The sequence below is a fragment of the Chiloscyllium plagiosum genome, chromosome 29, assembly GCF_004010195.1.
Source record: "Chiloscyllium plagiosum isolate BGI_BamShark_2017 chromosome 29, ASM401019v2, whole genome shotgun sequence".
Classification (NCBI taxonomy): Eukaryota; Metazoa; Chordata; class Chondrichthyes; order Orectolobiformes; family Hemiscylliidae; genus Chiloscyllium; species Chiloscyllium plagiosum.
The window spans coordinates 35,540,568-35,554,260 of NC_057738.1; the positions used below are offsets into that span (position 1 = coordinate 35,540,568).

Genomic DNA, 13,693 nt, shown 5'->3' on the forward strand with positions numbered 1-13,693 from the left:
TGCTGGTTTTATTACTGCCTGAGTTTTTCGAATTACCTGACACACATGACACGTCTGGCAAAATTCAATTACAATGGTGATCGGGGGAGGGTGGAGCAGATAGGTGGGAAGGAAGATGGATGGATGTGACATGTCATGAGGGTGGTGCCGAATTGGAAGGTTGGATCTGGAATAAGGTGGGGGGAAGGGAAATAAGGAAACTGGTGAAATCCACATTGATGCCGTTAAACATTGTTTTCCAAGCAGATCTGGGCACCAACTGTTATGGACCAGGTCAGACGCCCCAAAACATTTTAAGAAGGTATCCCAGACCCTAGCTTTTTGAGTTGTTTCAGGCAGATGTAAGGTGGGTATCCCAGGACTGATGCAGCTGGTCAAACCACTTGGCTTCAAGTGAAACAAAATGTAATTACACACCACCGAATGAAACACAAACAAACAGAAACAGAGTTTAGAATACCAACAATTTGAAAATCTGACCAACATGATATCCCCCACAACTTAACAAAGGAGCTGTTCCAATTTCCTGCAACATCCCCACAAACACACCCCATGGCAAAAAAGATCAAATCAAACACAGTTTTTCCAGGAGAGATGTCAGACAGAGAGAGAAAGGATCAGCCAGGGATCACTTGCTGAAGCATGAAACCTCATTCACTGTTTCTCGAGGACCCTGGTTAAAAACTGAACCGACTAGAAAAATCCCTGAACTGGAGAACTGGCTACTCCTCTTTCATTTTACAAGAGTTTAAAAAAAAAACGAGAAGTCTTTTTCCCTGATTGTTGCTTTAGGTAGTATCTGTTAGCCATAATCAAAGTGGCCTGTACCCAGACAATCAAAGCCTCTGCCTTTTACAACCCCTTTTGGGAAATACCAAGGTCATCACATCATACCAACAAATTATCCATTGTGACACCTTAGCCTCATGTCGGTCGATGATGTGAAGACATCCTGGACATATTATGAGGCTCTTAATGAGTAGACCCAGCACAGTGGTAGCTGGCTGCATTGCTCACCTTGCACTGTAATACAAAGCCAGCTCATTTGCTTCCAGGACTTGGGGGGGTGGGGTGAGAGGTGAAAGCATTACTTAAAGCTGTCTTGCTCTTCAGAGTAAGAAATGGCTGCCGCTGGGTGAACAAGCAGCGTGGCTGCACCAGGAGAGGAAGGGAAGAGTAGCGCTTTTAAATTTGAAGAGTGTTCTTGATTGAAAAGGCTAGCAGTGGAGCTTGAAGGGATGCAGCTGAGGGTAAATAGCTGTGGATTGGACAAAACCTGAGGGAGAAGGAGGCAGAAACATCAGTCGCTGAGAACCTCCCAAGGCAGGTAGGCTTGTACTTTAGTTAATTTGACCTTCTCGCGCTGGTTAATTTTATTATCTTTTGATACATTTGACTGGGGTTTTGCTGCAAAGGGGTAACGTACCTCCTTTATAGAATCAGTTGCCTACTTTATGGAAGTGAAAGGCGTGTGTGTATGGATTCCTTCAAACCTGAAGTGATTTAGAATGAATGAAGACAGGCACACTTCTAATCCAACTAGTTGAATAAACAATATGAAGTTTATTGCATTCCTGCAACTATTCACGTGAATATAACCTGCATTACCACAGAGACTGTTAGACACACTCTAACCTTAGTTCTGACTCCTACAAGCCTCCTCATTTACGCTCGCTAAGTCCCCATGCCATGGCCATAATGGCTGGTACTTAGTGCCTTCAATCCTGTATTAAACCTATCAGGCCCATGGACAACAGGCAGAACAGTAAAAGATGAAGAATAATGCAAGCAGAACATGCCACATTATCAGTGAGTGATTAGATGGCACACACGCTCCATAAATGGAACACTCTCAGTGAAGCAGAGAGAGACCTAGGTGCATGAGTGAACCCAATCCCAAAATCTCAACCAATGCAGAGCATCAGTCAACAAAGACCTCAACATTTTGCATGTAGGTAGGTTGTTCAGTAAGTAGTACAGATGAATATCGATACAATGGGCTAAATCATGGCAGATGAAGTTCATTGCTGAGAGTGAGGTCAGTAAGATAGATGAGAGACTTTCTAAATGGCAAGAAGCTGAGATATGTAGGGGAGGTTGAGAGGTTTAAGGATCTATGTACAAGAATCACTAAAAACTATTGGACTGGTACAAAACTTTAATCTAAAAAGCAAATGGAGTGTCCTTTGTCACAAGTGACTTTGAAAACTAAGAAATGGAAATTGTATGAGGTTCTTTTAATCTCTGGATGTGCCACATCTGTAATATCTTGTTCAGATGTGAGTGTGTCAAGATGGATATATTGATTTCTAAAGGAGTTCATCAGGCTGAAACCGAGATGATATTAGACTGATGAACGGAATCTCTAACTTCAAACAATGTGATCTTGTTAACATTGATCTTGCTTTGTTGACCTCCTGTGCAGAGTAACCTGTGTGCCTCACTCTGTCTAAGCACCATATGATCTGTGTGTCCTTGTTTGCCATGATCTGAGTATACTGCTCGCAAACAAAGCATTTCACTGTACTTAGGTACACATAACTACAATAAATCACATCAAATTGATTATAGATCAGCGAAGCATCTTGGAATATAAAGCCACTATATAAACACAAGTTGTTGAATGAAAGCCTAGGGATGTGAATTATTCAGAATAGATCCATGAACACAATAAAACAGCCCAAGGAATTTCACAACAGCAGCATAATTGGTAATGATTGTCACTAGGCCAAACAAAAAGGAGACAGGTAACTAGACACTCGTCAGTGAGACAGAGTTGGTGTGGGAATTCCTGAGCACAGGGTTAAACCTGCCTGAAGGGAGGGCTGTAAATTGAAAGGGGAAATGGCCAGAGGTGGGAATTTTTTTTAATTGCAGTGATGGCATCTCTGGCTAGGCTAGCATTTTATTACCCACCCCTAATTCCCCAGAGGACAGTTAAAAGTCAACCACAGTGCTATTGGGTTTGGAGTCATGAGTAGGCCAGACCAGATAAGGATCATAGTTTCCTTCCCTAAAGGACACTAGATGGGCTTTTTGACAATCAACACATGGTCATCATGAGACCCTTAATTCCAGACTTTTATTGAATTCAAATTCCATCATCTGCCGTGGCAGGATTTGAACCCATGTCCAGAAAATTAGCTGCCTTCCTGATTAATAGATCAGTGATTTGTGTCCCCCTCGTTCGGTACCCAATGCTTGGTTACTCAAAGGGTTTAGGACTGGAGGAGGTCATAGGGATATATATATATATATGGAGAGAGAGAGAGATTTGAGCACCAGGATAATAAATCTGAAGTGTTGCTGAATTGGGAGCCAGTGGGCATTAGCCAGCGCGAGATATTGAATGAATGGGCGAGGAACAAGGGTTGCAGACATTTAGAATGCATGAATTGGAAGACCAGCCAGTTATCTGAATATTTTTTAGATTACTTACAGTGTGGAAACAGGCCCTTTGGCCCAACAAGTCCACACTGACTCTCCAAAGTGTAACCCACCCTGACCCATTCCCGTATATCTACCCCTTCACCTAACACTACGGGCAAATTACCATGGCCAATTCACCTAACCTGCACATTTTTGGACTGTGGGAGGAAACCGGAGCACCCGGAGGAAACCCACACAGACACAGGGAGAATGTGCAAACTCCACACAGTCAGTCGCCTGAGGCAGGAATCGTGATGTGGTGCTGTGAGGCAGCAGTGCTAACCACTGTGCCACCGTGCCGACCAAGTCAGTTTTAGAAACCCCATCACTGTGTTAGCCTGGAATCGAACCCGGGTCAACTGCTTGGAAAGCAGCTATGCTCACCACTACACCACCATCACCCTTTGGGTATGGAGAGAATACAAGGGTAGAATCACACTCATGGCTAACTCTTAATTCTGCTGAGAATGAATCTCATCATTGCCATTCATGATGCTGGGAGGGAGGTTGGCCATGGGATAGAGTCTGTGTGGAGGGAACGTGGATTGCTAAACAAAACAGAGCCAGCTTTGACCCCTGTGTTTTGTACCATGATGACATTGCCATCACCCAACCCTTCGAGTCTCCCTTAACCAGGAGAATCCCGGACTTCCAGATATTAGAAGAATGTTGTGAAACTTGAAAGGGTTCAGAAAAGATTTACAAGGATGTTGCCAGGGTTGGAGGGTTTGAACAAGAGGGAGTGTCTGAATAGGCTGGGGCTAAATTCCCTGGAGTGTAGGAGGCTGAGGGGTGACCTTATAAAAATTGATAGAATCATGAGGGGCATGGATAGGATAAATAGACAAGGTCTTTTCCCTGGGGTAGGGGAGTCCAGAACAAGAGGGCATAGGTTTAGGGTGAAAGGAGAAAGATTTAAAAGCGACCTAAGAGGCAACATTTTCATACAGTGAATGATGAACGTATGGAATGAGCTGCCAGAGGAAGTGGTGGAGGCTGGTACAATTACAGAGTTTAAAAGGCATTTGGATGGGTATAAGAATAGGAAGGGTTTTGAGGGATATGGGCCAAGTGATGGCAAATGGAACTAGATTAGGTTGGGATATCTGGTCGGTATGGATGAATTGGGCCAAAGGGCCTGTTTCCGCGCTGTACATCTCTGTGATTCGATGATACGCAGGGGCATGTTTTTGTCATGAGAAGAATAGGAAGTAGAATTGGTAGTGGGCCGTTCAGCCATTCTAGCCTGCTCTGTCCCCCCGAACCTTTCAACCCCTTTAGCCCTAAGAAGTACATCTATCTCCACCTTGAAAGTTTTGGAGTCAATTGTTTTCTGTGGCAGAGAATTCAACAGGCTTTGGTTGAAGATATATCTCCTTATCTAAGTCCTAAAGCTGTAACCCCTGGAGCTGGACTCCCCCATCATCGGGAACATGCTTCCTGCATTGATTAGTCCTGTTAGAACTGTGGAGGTTTTGATGATCGATTTTTTTTTCTGCTCACCAGTCATCGGGAATCTGGCTACTTACTTGGGAATTTTCTTCAGCTGCTGAGAACTGTATGCAAGCAACCAGTGCTACTAAATAAAACAGAGAGGAATAATCCCAATAGAGCAGCAGCCAGAGAGTAGCAGTCAGTCTCAAATCACAGGGATCAATTTGCCAACGTTGGTCCCAAAACACATGTCATAGGTGGTCAAACAGCGCCACCTCTTGTATATCCGTCCATAGAGAGAGACAAAAATACATGCTGGATTCTCATTACCCCTGAGTCACCACTCCCTCATTTCATAAATTGTGTTTTTGAATTCTGTTTTCTTATTTTTATTCGCTCGTGGTATATGGGCGTTAATGGCTAGGCAGGTATTTATTGCTCATCCATAATTGCCCTGAGGGTAGCCCACATTGCAGTGGGTCTGGAGTCACTTCTAGGCTGGACTGGGTAAGGTTAGTGCACCAGCTGGGTTTTTATGACAATCAGACGTGGTTAAATGATCATCATCAGAAATTCCATATTTTCATTAAATTCAAATGCCACCATCTGTTGTGGTGGGATTTAAACTCAGGTTCCCAGCAAATGATCTGGGTCTCTAATAGTCTGGCAGTTAATCCCACAAGGTCATTCCCTCCCATTTTATCAGTTCTAGCTAATTTCCCACGTTTAGGATTGCCAACTCGATTAAGTGTATCACTGGAAGTTTCATCTCACAACATGTCTCCAGACAGCAGCCATTATTCAGTAGATCACGTGTGCGTGGATTGGTGCAATTCTGGGCCATGGTTTCAGCACTTTGACCTGGAATTTGTTTTTAAAATGACAGACATACATTTTCGTAGCGCCTTTCATGACCTCTGAATGTTTCAAAGGGCTTTGCCATCAATGAAGTCTCATTGCTGTCGGAAGTGCAGCACACAATCTAGGCAAAGCAAGGTCCCCCAGACGTTAATGTGATAGCGACCAGATAGTCTTCCTTTATTAACCTACTAGTTTGCTGCTCTAAGCTATTATCTAAGCTATTATCCATTCTCAGGATTAAAAGCCCCCCACTTCTTGCTATTCCTAACATCACTGAGGGAGTGATTTGCTGCAGTTGAATGGCTTATTGATGGGTTTGTTCAGAGGGCATTCAGGGGGATAACTGTGTTGCTGTGGATCTGGAATTACAAATAAACCAGACCAAGAAAGGGCAGCTGATTTCCTTTCCTAATCCTTTCCAGCCCAATCCAACGCCCTCCTCAGCTTTTCGTTTCATGATTTTGCAAATCGAATTCTGGTTAGTGCAACACATCTCACTATTTAAAAACCAAAAGAACTGCAGATGCTGTCAATTAGAAACTGCTGGAAGAGCTCAGCAAGTCTGGGCAGCATCTGTGGAGAGAAATCAGAGTTAACATTTTGGATCAAGTGACCCTTCCTCAGAACAGGGTCACTCAACCTGAAACATTAACTCTGATTTCTCTCCACATCTCACTATTTATTCGAAACAGCTCACTTTCTGATTACAAATTGAGTTTTGACTGTGGCTCCCTCCTTTTGCTTTCTCCACCTCCTCCACTCTCAGTCCAGTGAGAATAATTGACTTTGTATTTTCGCTGTGACAGCTGGTTTTGAGTTCAGGGATGTGACCAGATGATAACTGCTCAGAACACTGCTGTTTTTAAGCTTGACTCACACCTCTCACTGTTTAATTACCTTGGCGACTGGCAGATCCATTTATTTAGTGCCCAGTAATTCATGTGATAAGAGGCCAACTTGACAGGGATTTATAACCAGTGTTCTATCATGGAGACTATCACCTTGGGCACATCAAGCCCACGAATGCAAACTCATTACTTTTGAAGCCACAATTGTGCACAATCTATCCCTCACGAAATAGACTCTAAATCCATTCTCCTACAAAAGATAAAAGTTATCAATCTGATTTACCTGAATGTGTGTGTGTGTGTTTGGTGTGTGTGTGCAAGAGAGAGAGAGTGTGTGTGTGTGTGTGAGAGAGAGTGTGTGCATATGTGTGTGAGTGTGTGTGAGAGTGTGTGTGCATGTGTGCGTGTGTGTTTGCGAGTGTGCGTCATGTGTGAGTGTATATTTGTGCGTGTGTGTGAGAAAGAGTATGTCTGTGTGTGTGTATGTCTGAGAGTGTGTATTTGTGTGTGTGTGCGTGAGAGTGTGTATTTGCATGTGTGTGTGAAGTGCAAAGATATATATGCGAATTGACAATTTCTTAAAGTATGCAGACCTTCATGATATTGTGTCCATATTGATCCAGAATTCGCTATGATACAAGGGCAGAGGTTGATTGGCAGTGTACCTTGAGCTTGTACACATAGCCTGAGAGACAAAGCTTTTGAGCAGCGGTATGTAAAGTTAGGCCGAGGATATAATGTTACCTACAAAGTGAAACAAGAAGCAATCCAAAGGCTAACAAAGGGCTACGTGACTGTCTACTTGCACTTTGCTTCACGTCGGATCTGGTACTGCCGGCAACTTATGTGTTGTCCCCATGTTGATGAAGTGATTCCAAAATCAATGTGCGAGATTTCTTACAGCAGTGAGCTATGGAACGTCCTTTTCAAAGATTACCCGTGCGATATTGCAGGAAGGATTAAACGTTAAGGTGGAGGAAAACCACTTAGTGGGGAGGAGATGGCTGCTAGATCTTCCACCCCGACCTCAAATTCACCTGGACCATCTCAGACACCTCCCTTCGCTTCCTGGATCTCTCCAGCTCCATCTCCGGTGACTGACTAACCACGGACATCTACTACAAACCTACAGACTCTCACAGCTACCTGGACGACACCTCCTCCCACCCTGCCATCCTTTATTCCCAATTCCTCTGCCTCCGCTGCATCTGTTCCTCGGATGACCAATTCCACTGTAGACAATCCCAGATGGCCTCCTTCTTCCAAGACCACATTTTCCCCTCCCACGTGGGTGGCAATACCCTCCAGCTCATCTCCTCCACTTCCCACACCTCTGCCTTTGAACCCCACCCTTCTCAACTCAACAAGGACAGAACCCCCCACCACCACCCGGTCCTCACCTTCCTGCCCACAAACCTCCATATACACCCCCACCCCGGCACCTTCCCCTCCCACAGCAGGAATTGCAAAACCTGCTATTCCCCTCACTACTCCCCTCACCTCTGACCAAGGCCACAAAGGATCTTCCACATCAGACAGAAATTTACCTGCACCTCCGCCAATGTCATCTACTGTATCTGTTGCACCCGATGTGGTCTCCTCTACAGTGGGGAGACAGGACGGCAACTTGCAGATCATTTCAGAGAACATCTCTGGGACACCCGCACCCACCAACTCCACCGCCCTTTGGATGAACACTTTAATTCCCCCTCCCACTCCACCAAGGACATGCAGGTCCTGGGCCTCCTCCGTCGCCAAACTCTAACCAGTCGACGCTTGGAGGAAGAACGCCTTATCTTCCACCTTGGGACCCTGCAACCACACAGGATCAATGTGGATTTCACCAGTTTCCCCATTTCCCCTCACTCCGCACTATCCCAGTCCCAAGCCTCCAACTCGACACTGCCCTCTTGACCCATCCATTGTCTTTCCCATCTATCTGCTCCACCCTCCTCTCTGATCTATCACCTTCTCCCCCACCTTCATCTGCCTATCACATTCCCAGCTACCTTTCCCCCAGGCCCACACCCCTCCCATTTATCTCTCAGTACTGCTCCCGGCCCACAAGCCTCATTCCTGATGAAGGTCTTTTGCCTGATGCGTCGATTCTCCTGCTCCTCGGATGCTGCCTGACCTGCTGTGCTTTTCCAGCACCACACTCTCGACTCTGATCTCCAGCATCTGCAGTCCTCACTTTCTCCTTGTTGCTCAATAAATTTGATTAAAGCAACCTGGTTGATGAATCTTTTAATTTTAAGTCTAATAAAGAGGAAGCTCAGGAACAAAGAAAAAACAGGTCAGTTTTGCTGAAGTCTTAGATAAGTCTTGGAACCAGAGAAAGAACATACATTGCTCCCATCTCAGTAGAACAAGAAGAGACAGAAGGAGGAACCCAGAGGGTATGCAGTTAAGAACCCTGTGGGATAGAGATGCAAAAAGACACTGAACCAAATTTTTGTCCCTGCAACCTAAACTTGGCAAATAATTGAGGAACCTAAAACACTTTGCCTCACTCAGCCACTGAAACATAAATTAGTGGGTGCCAGTGACTACGCCCCCAGCCTATTTGGAGTGAAGGTGTGGATCACATCATTAACATATGTTGGGAGGATATCTAAACATCCACAACGGGTGGATGAGGTTGCTGGGCTACACAGTCTGCTCGATCGCTCAAGAACACTTTGTACTATCCACTCAGCTCCCTGAAGGCCAATGGGATTGATAAAAATGGTGCAGCCTGTACTTTTAAACAAGTTCAAGACCCAAACCCCCACCAGATGGATCCCATTGTTCCACTGCCATGGCGACCGTACCAATTAGATGATGATTGACAGTTAACTACCAAGCTTTGTTTAAAATCAAGCAAGACAGGTTGTCTCTGATTTGCAATGCTGTGAAAATGCGATCCAGCACTCTCCTCTTAAACTAGCACTCTCCTCTTATACAGTATAAATTGTTGATTCCTTTTACTTTGTCCTGATGAGTCCCAAATAGAAAGCTTCAGAAAACTGTTTCCTTTTTTCAGTGATACATAAGTTCTGAGCTGCCAAAAATTACTCATTCTTGTTTTGATGAATTCTTCTATTTAAATAAATTATTTGGTTGCTATAGATTAGAATAAAGAATTCCACATTTTATCTGTGACTGATCAGGGTGGAGTTGTTTTAACTGTCTGTCCTGTTGTCATCATTTCTTTCTCCTTTATTATGTTCATCTAAGACCATTAGACACAGAAGCAGAAGTAGGCCATTCAGCCCATCAAGTCTGCTCTCCCATTCAATGAGATTAGAATCCCTACAGTATGGAAATAGGCCCTTTGGCCCAACGAGTCCACACTGACCCTCCGAAGTGGAACCCACCCAGACCCATTCCCCTATCCTATATTTACCCCTGACTAATGCAGCTAACACTACAGACAATTTCCCATGGTTAATTCACCTGACCTGCACGTCTTTGGGTCATGGGAGGAAACCCACGTAGACATGGGGAGAGTGTGCAAACTCCACACAGACAGTCACCCAAGCAGGAATTGAACCCAGGTCCCTGGCGCTGTGAGGCAGCAGTGCTCACCACTGAGCCACTGCACCACTCAATGGCTGATCTGAATCATTCTCAATCTGTTTCTCTACCTTTTCCCCATAACCTTTGATTCTCTTACTGATTATAGTCTTCAAGTTCCTCATGAGGCTCCTTGTCTATTCACAGGAAGATGCGGACAAAAAAAAAAGGATATTTTTGACTGAGGGAGGGACACTTTATGATGATTATGTTGAATTGGAAAGGCCACAATTTCTGCCACTTTAGAGCAGGAATTCCTGTTAGTAATGTTAGTGAGGACTGCCAAAGTGTAAAATTCACAAGGGTTCTTGGTCAGGAAACTGTGGGCCTACATCTCCTCTTTACCAATGCATTCATTGAAACTGACGGTGAAATGTACCTGCAGTTGAGATTGAGGAATTGGTCAAGATTCTTAAATGTATGAGAACGGACCTGAGAATCCTGTTACAAGTGATAATTGTCGGCGATTGACAATCAGCGTTCATCAAAACCCTTCTGAGAGCCCACAGAATCACAGAGATGATTTGAAACGGAAGGAGGCCATTTGGCCCATCATGTGCCAGCTCTCTGGATATTTTAAATTAATGCCAACTTGCTGCGTTTTCTCTGTAACCTTTCACATTTAAATAATCATTCATACCTCAACAGAACCTGGCTCCCGCACATTTCCATCCAGTGCATTCCATACCCTAACCACTTGCTGCATGGAAACAGTTTTTCTCATCCCGTGACATCTTGAATTTATGTCAGCAGTTCCTATTGATTATGAATTTGTGCTGAGAACAGTAAGGAAGAGCTTGTACGAGTTGCAACTTTAAATTTAAAGAGAAAGAAGAGTAATGAATGGAATTTCTCAAAAGTTAATCAAATTGAATAATTGATACTACCTAAACTGTAGTTCTACTTAGCTTTAAAATCAATTCTTGCTGGAATGATCAGGAACAAGGATTACTGCCTTTTATTTGCGATGGACTAATTGCATTATAAAATAAAAAGGTTTTAACATTGGAAAGTTCAAAATCTCTGCACTCCTCCAATTCCTACCTCTTGCATATTCCTCTCTGTGGTTTGATACTATCTTGGAAGTTCAGATTCCAGACAGACTGATTGAGGAGAAGGCAATATCAAGGACTGTCTTTGGGTTTAGACTTCAAAGTAACGCTATTTATTATTCACTGATACTGAATACAACAAATAGCAATCCTAGCTATACCAGGCCCTGAATGATGGTTACACGGGGAAAGAACAAGAGCTAGCTACCTGGTGTGATGATGTGCATGTTGTAATTTACTGTAGTTTTGTTCACTTTCATCCAGAGTCTAGAGTTCCAGTGCTTTAACTCCACCCACAATGTGGAACTTAAACCCAGTGATGTGCAACTGTGTGACATCATCACAAAGTTCCTTCAGGGTCCTTATACCCTTATACAACAATCACTCATATTAACATCTCCAGCATTGGCAGCCCAACTGATGGGCCCTACGATCTGAAATTCCCTCCTACAACTCTTTATCTTTCTTTTGTTTAATAGAAGGCCTACCTCTTTGACCAAAATTTGGTCATCTGTCCTTGTATTGCCTTTTGTGGTTGGTCTTAAATGTTTTTCCTGAAGAAGAGCTCATGCCCGAAACATCGATTCTCCTCCTCCTTGGATGCTGCCTGACCTGTTGTGCTTTTCCAGCACCACCCTCTTGATTCTGATCTCCAGCATCTGCTGTCCTCACTTTCTCTTAAGGTTGTTTGGTAACATTCAGTGTAATGTGCTTTGAATGATTTATGATATTAAAGGAGCTCTGTCAATAAATGTTTCTGTTTTTGTATTTGTACTACTTGACATTCTGTTCACATTGTAAAGAGTCTTAGAAGAGATGGCACCCTTGGTCAGAATCAATTCACACTGCTGGACTCCAGGCTGTTGGTAAGTTTATCTTCTATTAAATATGCTTCAAACTGTTTGCAACATAAGGTTTAGCATGAGGCTGAACACAGAACCATCTCTCTTTTTCTCGATAGAGTCTATGGTCATATACCCCTTGCATCCCTGATGGTGTAGACTAACAATATACATAGTTAACATCAGCCCTGTATAATGGAATAATCCTTTCATTACAGGATGATTCATATAGTACAAATTATTGTCCCCCCTACATTAGTACAGTTTGTAAATGTCCTGATGAGTGTAGGTGAAAAACTTTGACGAAATGTGTCATCATTTAGCAATTCTTATGATCTGCGCCACCAAATGACTGTCTATAATCCTTTCCACGACATTTGTGAATTGAATTAAGTCAGATAAGCTGTCTATGATTTTGTCTTTGAGTCTGGCAAACAACGGAAGATTCATACAGCTGTTTCTCCAGTTAGCAACTGGGTGTGTTCACCCTTTCTTAAGAGCTGAATAATACAGGCATATCCTTTTCTTAATCTCTTCTCCCGACGCAATTCTTACATCCCACTCTCAGGTTAAGCTGCATTCCCCATAAGTGTTCCCCATAAATGTGAACCTTGTTTTATCAAGTCTACACATTGTATTAAATTAATCCCAGTTTTTAAAATTCCTTCACAGGGTGTGAGCATCACAGACGAGGCCAGAATCTGTTGTTGATCCCTTCCTCATCTTTGAGAAGGTAGGGGTGAGCTGCCTTCTTGAATGACTGCAGTCCATGTGACAGGAAGTTTTAGGACTTTGACCCAGCCGCACTGAAGGAACAATGATATATTTCCAAGTCAGGATGGAGGAAAACTCGCAGGTGGTGGTGTTCCTTTGTGCCTGATGCTCTTGCGTTTCTAGATGGTGAAGGTTATGGATTTGGAAGGTGCTGTCAAAGGTACGTTGGTGAGTTCTTGCACTGGGATCCTCTTTGATGTTCAATCATAGGATGTGGCATCACAGGATAGACAAGCATTTATTGTCCATCCCCAGTTGCCCTTGAAAAGGGCTGCCTTCTTCTGCCACTGCCATCCATTTTACTCTAGATAGACCCCACAATGCCCTTAGGGATGGTGTTCCAGGATTCTGACCTAGTGACATTGAAGGACCAAGTCAGGGTGGTGAGTCTTGCAGATGATAGATAGTGCGGCCATTGCACGTCAGTGATGAAGGGAGTGAACGTTGAAGGTGGTGGATGCGGTGCTAATCAAATGGGCAGCTTTGTCCTGTAAAACGTCCTGCATCCATCCAGGCAGGTGAAGATCTCCCATCAGAGTATGGTAGGGTCCTGGGGAGCGATGCTGCACAAAGAGACCCTGGGCTGCAGGTTCATAGTTCCTTGAATGTGGAGTCGCAGGTAGACGGGACAGTGAAGAAGGCGTTTGGTATGTTTGCCCTTAATGGTCAATGCATTGAGTAGAGGAGTTAGGAGGTCATGTTGTGGATATACAGGATGTTGGTTAGGCCACCTTTGGAATACTGTTTGATTAGGGGGGAGGTGAATGTCTTGTGGTGTTTTCGCTGGACTATTAATCCAGAGACCCAGGTAATGCTCTGGTGACCCAGGTTCTAATTTTGCCATGGCAGATGGTGGAGTTTGAATTCAATAACAAAAAAATCTGAAATTAAAAGT

General features: G+C 43.9%; 1 non-coding gene across 1 annotated transcript; it reads right to left on the bottom strand.

The window, feature by feature from the left end:
- Window positions 1-3,758: 3,758 nt before the first annotated feature.
- On the bottom strand, window positions 3,759-3,830 carry trnag-ucc. The gene has a single exon. It is a non-coding gene; the product is annotated as a tRNA-Gly (tRNA).
- Window positions 3,831-13,693: the final 9,863 nt, after the last annotated feature.